The sequence below is a fragment of the Cyprinodon tularosa genome, unplaced genomic scaffold (assembly GCF_016077235.1).
Source record: "Cyprinodon tularosa strain WSP-4 unplaced genomic scaffold, ASM1607723v1 ctg92, whole genome shotgun sequence".
Lineage (NCBI taxonomy): Eukaryota > Metazoa > Chordata > Actinopteri > Cyprinodontiformes > Cyprinodontidae > Cyprinodon > Cyprinodon tularosa.
The window spans coordinates 1,323,068-1,333,321 of NW_024039696.1; positions in this window are offsets into that span (position 1 = coordinate 1,323,068).

The window sequence follows — 10,254 nt, forward strand, 5'->3', positions numbered from 1 at the left end:
CTGTCATATAATTATGTTTTAGCACTTTATGGCACTACTTACTTATTTGATAGACAGAATAGGGTTGCGCACTAGTATAAAGCAAAAACATAACAGGAGATCATATAATCAGATAATCATTACTATAAAGTTTCTCAACCCTCCAAAGCAGTTAGAGGTTTCAATTTATCAAAGGAATATACTATGAGTTTTATAGATTGATTTTCTTCATAAAAAGCTCTATTTCTCAAAAAGTCTGCAGATATTTAAAAAAATAATTTTCTAGAAGGAATCCTTGAATATGCAGTGGCCATATCAAAGATCAGCTGATTTCTACCACTGATTTGTAGTTCTTCTAATAAATTTCACTTATAAGATAAAATAAATTCTTGCTATTAATCTCATTAAATCCATGAAGAATTCACTGTGACTATCTGCAATCACGTATGTTGAGCAGCTCAGCACTTAATGAGCTCATTTAAATGTTTGTAATGAATACTTTACACAATACCGCCTTTTTAGGCATTTTTTTCTTAACTTTTTAGATATATGAATAAAGTTTTCCTTCACTTATGTGTCACGACTATTTGAGTACAGTACATCTCTAAGGATTTATCTGAGAAAACCAACGGATGAACACACGCACAGCAGTTCTCATTGTCAGAATCACCCACAGGCTGTGTTCTCTATAATCATCACTCATTTTACTGTCTTCATATAGTGCGCTCTCTGTGATGATATCATAGAAGCTGGAAGAGCAGTGTGAGCTGGGAAACTAATTACCTTAGCGTGATGGACAGAAAATGATCACCATGAATGTGATAAAGTCCCAATGTGTTTGGTGGGGAAAATGACCCGGGGCTCCCTGCCGTGTTTCAGATTAGAAAAACAACAGGTTGAAAACCCACCTGTGTCTTGATCTCAGTCCTTAATGTACAGTCACCATTGTTCTCAGCCCAGTTCTGTAGCAAAATATAAAATGATTGTCAGTGAGCTGGGTCCATGTCAAAGACTCCCCAAGGGCTTTGTTTTGTCTTTGACAATGGTCTGACACCCTTGGATAACTTTTCCAGCCCTACAGGAAGGGACAATGTAGACTTAAATTCATAAAGTCCATTGATTCTCTAAAAGACGGCAAGTATCTACAATTTAAAACTCAAATTAGAAGGATTATTGGTTATTTGCAGCATGCATTTCCAGTTGAAACTGTGCAAATGTTTATATATTAAAATATAAAGTGAAGAAACCATGGGAAATGCAGGACCTTTTATTAAGGAAGTTTTGACAATAACATTTTAAGCTTGCAAACAGGAAAACAGTCTGATATGATGATTGACTCTGAAAAGGGGAAAATCTTTTCCCTGGCAACTGAGCAAAAACCTCTTCAGACTGTTGAAAGCATGAAATCAGATAAACATAACTGTGGCATGTCATTAAATAGTGTTGCCTGCAGTTACTACTGTAAACCCAACTAAAACCATGGCTGTGCAGATGTGATCGAGTTCTGACAAGGTGAAGATTAAAGGTGTCAGACCTGAGTGACATTTATTGATCTTTCTTCAGATTGTTATTTTAGAGAAGCTGTTTTATGGGCGCTTTAATGGATGCTTTTATGGATGCTTGACTGATTTTATGACTGCTGCAGTCCATGCAATATAAAGACATTAAACCTCCTAAAAGATACCCCTCAACATTCCTTTGAATCTCTGGAATATGCAGCAGTTTTCTTATCGCTTCCTTTGTCTGCCAGCACCTGGGAAATTTAAGAACTTACTTGAATGACTGAATACAGTAAAAATCAGTTGACCTTACCTTATTGCTGAATCTTTTGAGGCATAATTTTCCTGTAGCCCTATTGTAACTTTACATCCTACCTAACAATTTGGCTGTCAGAAAATAAAGAAAGCATCTAGCCATAATTCCACCTAAGTCCTTAATTACCTCATTAATTTAGACTGGCAGAGGAGGTTAAAACCTCTCTGGGATCCCCAGGCTCCGTACATGAACATTTGTCACTGAGTGGAAGGCCATAACCTCCTTTACCCTTTTTTTTGAGCCCTTTGAGTACTTAAAAAGATTTAATTCTAATAAAAGAATTTATCATTTAAGTCTTGCCGTGGCTTTTGGAATTCGGCCGAATTGTTGATTGACTCACAGCGAAACTAACTCGTCCTTCTCATTTAGCTGCAGTTGATGGAGGGCTTAAATAGTATTTGCTAATTATTCCAATAGGACTTCCAGTGGTTAAAAGAGAATAAAGGTGTGTACTTTTACAATGACATGGAAAGTAAACAATGAAACATTGCCAATGCTGCTGGTTTAGCTGTTTCCATGGTAGTGTATTGTTGGTCAAAGCCTATTTCCATTTATTTTCAGAAATAAACAGGTATTGGAAATAAGTTAATGCAAAAATATTTTCTTGTTTTCACTCTTTCTTTCTTCAAGTCATCAAATACAGTTGATGTCAATTTCTTATATCAAATTTTTTGATATTTTTTCAAGAAACAAAGTCCTCCATATCTTTAGGGTCTCCGGGGTTTTGCTGTTTTTCTGGTGTGATACTTCCTGTCCCAGAGAGGACCTTTGCTGGTGGCTGGGCCGACCTGTATTGCTGCACATATGAGAACATTTCTCAATCAAGATTACTATATAAGGAAGCTAGGCTCTCTTCATCAGATGATTACACCTGATGTTATTGGCTTGTTGCACCAGGTAACGTAAATGTACTTTGCATTTCTATGTGTGATGGTGTTCACCTGAGCTTGCTGAAACAATGCTGCAGTTTTACGGCCACTGTCTTCAGGACCTGCTTAAAGTGTCTATTAAAGACGCTCTTAGCATGATTCGGGCTTTATCATCCCACCACACAAAAATGTGCAATATTGTAAACTTTGTTTTTAATGAAAATCCTAGCAACTTAGCTGTGAGAGCATCATGCATAAAAACACACAAAACAAAATAAGATGCATAGTTTTTCTGCATTATTTTTTGTTGAAACGCTGACTTAACTAATACAAATTTACCTGGTACAGTGGCGAATCTGGTCATCTGAGCTGGTAAAGCGCTCCAGACAAAAACCTGTCCTGAACTGTGCTGCTCGATTTAACTCAGAGCCAACTCAAGTTGTCTCAGCAGGGACTAATTTTCTTTTATTAACTCGTTGGCCATTACCCCAGTTGCCGCTGAAACACAATAATCGTTGGTGGGGTTGTACATCAAGGCGCATCAAAAGGTCCTGCAGTGTGTCAACAGCAGCAGGAGCAGCACATCCTGATGCATCTGCGGCTTCTGAGCTTCACAAACAGAAGATGCTGGAGTTGGAAAAATGTTATTGTTGCTGCTTGACGTGTCCCTGCCAGCTTGACGAGCTGGCAGGGACACATAAACAGCACTGCTGATGCAGAGTGCTATGATCCCTCCTCTAAAACACTTTATTAACGTCTAAATTAAAAAAATCTAAATCTGCAGGCAAAATAAGTTTGCTTTTATTATTCTAGTGCTTACAGTTTTAACCATGTACATGAAAAACACTAATATCTACTTCCAGCCCCACGAACAGTAGGGGAAAAACCCAAGATGCAACCCAGCATGAGGCAGCTGCTAATGGGGAATCCCAGTGACAGTGCTCTGCCAGTATATGGTGGTCTGAGCAGCTCTGACACCAAAATAATATAGTCAGGATCATAATCTTGACTGCACAGATGATGTTTTGAGGTGGAGATTCTCACATAGAATATATTGAAACTACTTTTTACCCACCGATCACAGCAAATAGTCGCTCTCAGCCATTGAACACAGGAGCAGCAGAAGCATCAGACGCATCAAGACACACTTGACTGGACGTTCTTCAAGAGCATCAAAGATCATGCTAAATGTGGACAAGCATCAGCAGAAGCTTTCTGCTGCTAAAATCGCGTTAGGTGTGAACGTAGCATATGACACATGAATTTTACCATGAAGCATGAACAGCCTAGTGATGATCCTCCAACTCAATGATAGGCCAATTTTTTTTTTTTTTGGGACACCAAACTAACTCATTTTCCCCTGCAAACTAGCTTTCTCCAACAGAATTCCAGGTTGATTGTCAGGACCGGAAGTTAGTGGCCACATATTCTGCACCTAGCAAATTCCAGCAAAATACCTAAAGTTGGAAAATCCTTCCTGCTAAAATTTATTTTTTTATGAATCTCTCTTAATGTAGATTCTGATATTGTTCCACACAACCACAGTTTTTCTCAGATTTTCATGGAAAAGGTCTTACCTGTGTGCAGCGGGGTGTCATCACCTGCTTGCCCGCTCTCCAGCATGACTTATCTTGCAAGTCCCACACTCTTGGTTCTGACTCACATTCTGCTGAACCTCTGGGGTACAATCTGTAAAGCCCACTCAATCAAAACCCTGCAGGTCCATGCTCCCTACCCTTCATCTCTCTGGTTAGCAAATCAATCAGTCATCGACCAACTTATTTCTGATCTGAGCTTTAGTAACTAAAACATTTTAATTAACTGGTTTTCCATGTGATTCTGCATGTGGAACAAAAAAACTACAAACCAACAGGACACAAATTAATTAACTGATTATGAGAGCATAACATTGTGTATGGCTATAGGTCTTACTACTGTTTGACCTGTATAATATAGTGAATATTTAGATAGAAGGTCAAATTATATATCACCAAAAGCATCATGCTAAAAACCAATTAAGCCACTGATATTTACAGCATTAGTGGGACTAATTTAACTAATGGTGAAAATAGATATTATTGTTGAACATTTGAAAAGCAGCTAACTAACCAAAATCACTTTAAGAAAATTTTAACATCTTATCCAGAACACCATAAAATAACAAAAACCATTCCCAGTGCTGGTCTGGCCAAGGGTTCCCCCAGAGAAATGGTCGAAATTAAAAAAATGTATACCTTAAGCAAAAAATGTATACCTTAAGCAAGCAATGCAATGCAGTTGTAATTGAAGGTGGCAGATGTGGCAGGATGTGGTTCCTAAAATTTGATTACTGCAAAGTCCAAATTCAAACTCTGAAACATTGTTCTAAAACATTTAGGTATGTAGAAAAAAAGGTTGCAAAAGCAGACAACTTTTTTAAAGTGGCAAATACTTCCTGCATTGTACAGTAGAGTATACATTGTACTGTAGAGTATAGGGGATAGATATTAAGTTAAATAGGGCATTCCAGGAGAGCTTCCAGTTTTAGTTAACTGTCCTTATTTCCTTGTGATTGTATTTCTATGGCTTTTTCATCTACATCTGTTATTTCAAGCTGGTCTCTAAAGGACAAGGGGAGGTAGGAAGAGCATTAAGACAGAGAGCGTTCTCAAGATCATTTTCAAGATAGAGAGTGTGCTGAGATGGGGGTTATGGGGTCAACATTCATGCTAAGGAAAAGAAAGAAGAGTCAGCATACCTCCTGTCTGTACCAAATATGGAATTAAACAAGAAAGCAGGCAAAGTAGATTGAATAGACACCAAAGTGACAAGAGAGAGAAGGATTGATGACTGATTAATGAACTGTTCTTTATTGCCTGAGCCTAAAAGCCCCCTTTATTGCAAGCAAACAGAAAATGATGCAGAATATGATGAAAATGAGGAAAGCAATCAGTTCACAAATCTGTTCAGATGATGGAGAAAAAAAAGGATTAGCAGAACAGTTAACAATGCTGCTGATTGAAGGAGTGGAAAAGAGGTTTTGAATAGTTTCCGAAAAAAAGTCTAATGCTAGAAAACATCTTTGTATATTTTTCAAGCAAACTAAACTTCTATATGTTGGATTCAGCAGCTACTGTAACTAGATAAAAACCAGGGGCTGCCTTTGGGTCTTCTCTCAGTTTAGACAACCATGTAAACCTCAAAAGGCATTCTAAGATGAGACCTGTATGGATGCTTGAACCATCTATGATGATTATCTAAATGCAGTAACACAATGGTAAATCAAGTCAGAATGTGAAATTAAAATTTTGCACATTCCTTACTAAAACCTACCAGACTCTGTATGACTGCACATATTACACCCATATTACTTTATCCTGCTTTATCCTATTCCCTTTCCCTTTCTGTTGAAAGTTGGATGTGGAATCAGTCGATCAACATCAAATTTATGCTTCCAAGGTGAGGATTTTCAGTTTCTCACAAAGTTAGGAATATGTATCTATTCCACTTTGCAGCCTTGTCTTTTCAACTTTTGATCCTGTGGGGATGACTTGACTTAACGGACAGGGTGTAAAGAATATGCTATATAGAAATCAATGATCTGAAAAAAACTATAAGCTTTGCTCCTGTATAAATTATCTCAATTTATACAGGTGTCATGTTAAAAAATATCAGGAGACCATCTGAAAATAAATTCTAAATGCTTCATGAGAGCCTTTTTATGTATTGTAATTATATATTTTTATCTGCATCGATAAAAAAAGTACCTGCCACTTTAAGATTAGCCAATGTTTTAATACCATTAAGTTATTTCATTTGGTAGTGTTGTAAATCTGCAACATACACGGAGGTATGCAAGGTCACTGAAATAAAAAGGATCTTAGCAAACAGTTGTTTTTTGTACAGCTTATTATGATATTTATAAAAATATCAGGATTTTGTCAAACGTCCTTTTCCTTCTCTTCCGAAGAGAGTTCAGGTAGTACGTTGAGAAGGGAACAGACAAGCTCAGTAGTTGAGAGGCAGAACAGGTCAGGATATCAGGAACACTACGGAATGCTAAAAACTCGCTGTCTCCACTGAGCCAAGACTGGAACAGGCACATTCATTAGATTTAGGAGGAAGATCAGGAAATCAGCAACACTACGAAACACTAAAAGCCCATCTCACCACAGGCCCCAGAGAAGTAGCACAAGAACAAGAGCATCAGCAATGATCTCAACCTCAATAATCTTACCCCGACAGCAGGGACCGAGCCGTATATATAGAAACAGGAGCAGATGGATAAGATGAGTGGAAATTAGAAACCGAGAGTTAGGCAGGTAAATGAAATTACCAATTAGGCCAGCCCATCATGACAAAGATCATGACAAAATAAAACAATGAAGTTTGTACATTAGTATAGATTTAATCTAATTTAATCTCACACTGTGACCAACAACTACATCTTTTGTAAATTAGGGTATTATTTGGCACGGTTGACTGGAAATAAATTAAAACTTTTTTCTATTAAACATAATTTTCTAACCTCCTCAGAGAATGCATCAACAGAACATTTTGTTAACTAATTTAACAATAGCCTTTACAAAAATTACCCTAAATCTCTTTGTATATAAGTATATCTGGAGGCAAAAGGAAACAATATATATAGAGAAAGATGATGAGAGATAAAAAAAAAAAAAAAACTTTTCTCATACCAACTTTGGTAAACTGGGCCAAAACCACAATCAAGCAATATATCACAGCAATTTCCAACAAATAATGTGATAACAGTCTTAGGTGGGGACTGAAAGGAGATATGTAGCCCAACGTGTCTTTGTAGTACCTGCATGTTCCACTCTCATCCTTTTAGAAAGCACTGAATAAACTAAACTGGCAGCTTACAGGTCCATTAAATCAACTGTGATTGTGGCAGAGACAGAAAACGGGGGCAGAATTACATTTGTGTTATTGGTCAAATATTACTGCCCTGTGAAAGAAAAGAGGTGATATCCAGAACGGGGCTGAGCAAATGGAAAAAGAGAGCAAAAAAAAGAGAGGGAGGGGTAGCGGGTTGCATGTGTCAGAGCTATGTCCTTTCTGATAACTGAGTTTTCACTTGCTTTCGACCCCCTCCTCGCTGTAATAGGAGCTGACACCTATTTGTGACATATGACTGTATCCCTGATTGCCTGGGGCCTGATAGCGTTCTGATGCCCCAGCTCAGCTCATGATGGAGGGATAGTGAGACTGAGCTGTAGAAAAATGGAAGAGTTTGTGGCTGTAATGTGCCCGTCAGGGTGATACTATATCTTTGGGAGATATGGAGGCTGCGTGTCTGCTAGGAGGAGCTCAGGTTGTTCATGTGTTATTTAGTTATAGGAATGATGAAGGACGTGTCGGAGAAAATGGATGGAGGGAAAATCAACAAGTATCTCTAGTTATCCATTTTCCCCACCATCTAATTGCTTGATGCAAGTCCAGGTCTGCGTAGCAAAGCAGGGCAGACATAATACTGTCATGATGACTATACTAAACCCGGTGCTATATGGAATTAATATCTGCTAACATGTTTTTAATAGGACAGAATGTATGGCTATATGAGTACAATGTGACAGCAGCTTTAATGTGCGAGATATTGTAGTACAACAAAGTCAGTCTTTTTGTGTCTACCTACTAAAGAATATAGATCTTTGCATTAACTTTTGCTAATATTTCTAATTCCCAAATGTTCCACGAGATGTTCAGACTGTCAATATTTGCTCTGTTAATGCCTTTATTTGGGGTCGAAATGCCTCAAATGTTTGGATTGGGGTAGATGTATCTGTTTTATATGCAAAACGTCTGATTTGATCAAACCAGCTTTTTTTTACATCACAGAAACTGAAATTCTTAATTTTGGTTATTCTTTCTTTTATAACAACTTCCATACTGAAGAGTGTGATGTCAAGTCAACTTACTAGGGCTTTAGTATGGTGAGTTCACTGATCTGAAAAATATATTCTAGACTTTCAAACCAGGGTCAACTGTCATAGCCTAACAAGATGTAAATTGTAAACTAAATAAATTATTCAACTCTATTAAAAAGGCTTTTTTTTTTTTTTTTTTTTTTTTTTTACTTTTACCCGAGCTCCTAGAAATGTAGGATTTATGTTTCTTTAAGGAGAGAGAGCAGTGCTCCAATAGAGCTGCTTCCTCTGCCTTGACCAACAGATCAAAATTGGAGGATTTTGTCTTAAAAAGTCCAATTGATAATTCAGGGTCCAAATTATATATTTTTTAAAGTTATCAAATATATAAAAGCAAACAACAAAAACAAAACAAAAAAATTCAATTTTAAATTGAAAAATGCATGCAATAACATTGCACCTCTTTGAGTTAAAAGCAATATTTTAATGCATAAATAAATATGTTCTTCCAGTTAATTCACTTTCAACCAATATTAGGGTTTTATTTTTTCTCTAACTTTCAGCTAAGATATATTTGAGGGGTTTAAGTCATACAAAGGCTGTTTAACATCATCTCAATTATCCAAAATCTGTCTTTTGACTATGTTCAGGATCTTCCATTTTTTATATTTACCCAGGGTCTAGTTCTGCTTGTGCTTTTTTTTTGTAATAATTCGTTTTACAGATGGTCTCAAATTTTTATCAAGCACCTCCTGATGCCTCCTTTTTGCAGGCCTCAGACAGCTCACCTCTCTCTCCCTTGTAATTCTCACCTCACCAAATCAAAACTTTGCTCAGTTTTGATGTTTTAATTATGGGCTCCTAAAATGATACCCTATGCGTGATCTTAAACCATTTTAAATACAAATAACTTGCTTGAGTTTTCTACAAAAGTGTTATTTTTTGTTAGAAAGACAAATATTTTCAATGACTGTGGATAAAAGAGGATATTTCCTGTCAGCAACACTAACAAACATGCCTGACGATCTCATACAGTGAATCGTTGCATGGTAAATGACAGCATATATTTGTAATCCTGTTTTCAAAGACTAATGAGCTTTAATTACATTTCTATCACGCTTCGCCTAGTATCACATTACCCCTTCACTGATTTCTGGTCAAAAAAGCAGATATCCTAACAAGCTAACGACATCATTTAAACCTTTGGAATTAAACTTTCTATTTACTTGCAGGTTCGGAGTTAATACACATCGTTCACAGGGCAGAGGAGAGGTGTAACACAGTGCTTTCACAGATCAATGGCTTCTCCTCAGGAGAGTCTGTGGCATGATAAAACACTTCTCACTCTGTATGCTTACTGAGTCAAGCCTCCATCTAATGTGTCTGGCTAAGGTCATCAGGGTTAGATAAAAAAAAAAAAAAATAAGTGGTGTTTATCAATACTTTCAAGGGTACTGGCATTCATAAATGCAGTGGTTAGGATATGAGCACACGGGGTATATTTATTACATTTATAATGTGGATGATGGATGTTTGCCCTCCACATTTATTGCCATTCCGGGTAAAAATGCGTAAGGAGTCTTAAAATATATGCATGCTTTTGGAAAATACAACCTTTTTAAATAGAAGGATTTTATCAGTAAAAGGATAACAAATTTCTTCTTCTGATAGAAGAAAACCACTTTTATGAAACGCTGAACACATTTAAGTAAAAAAGTTTTCAT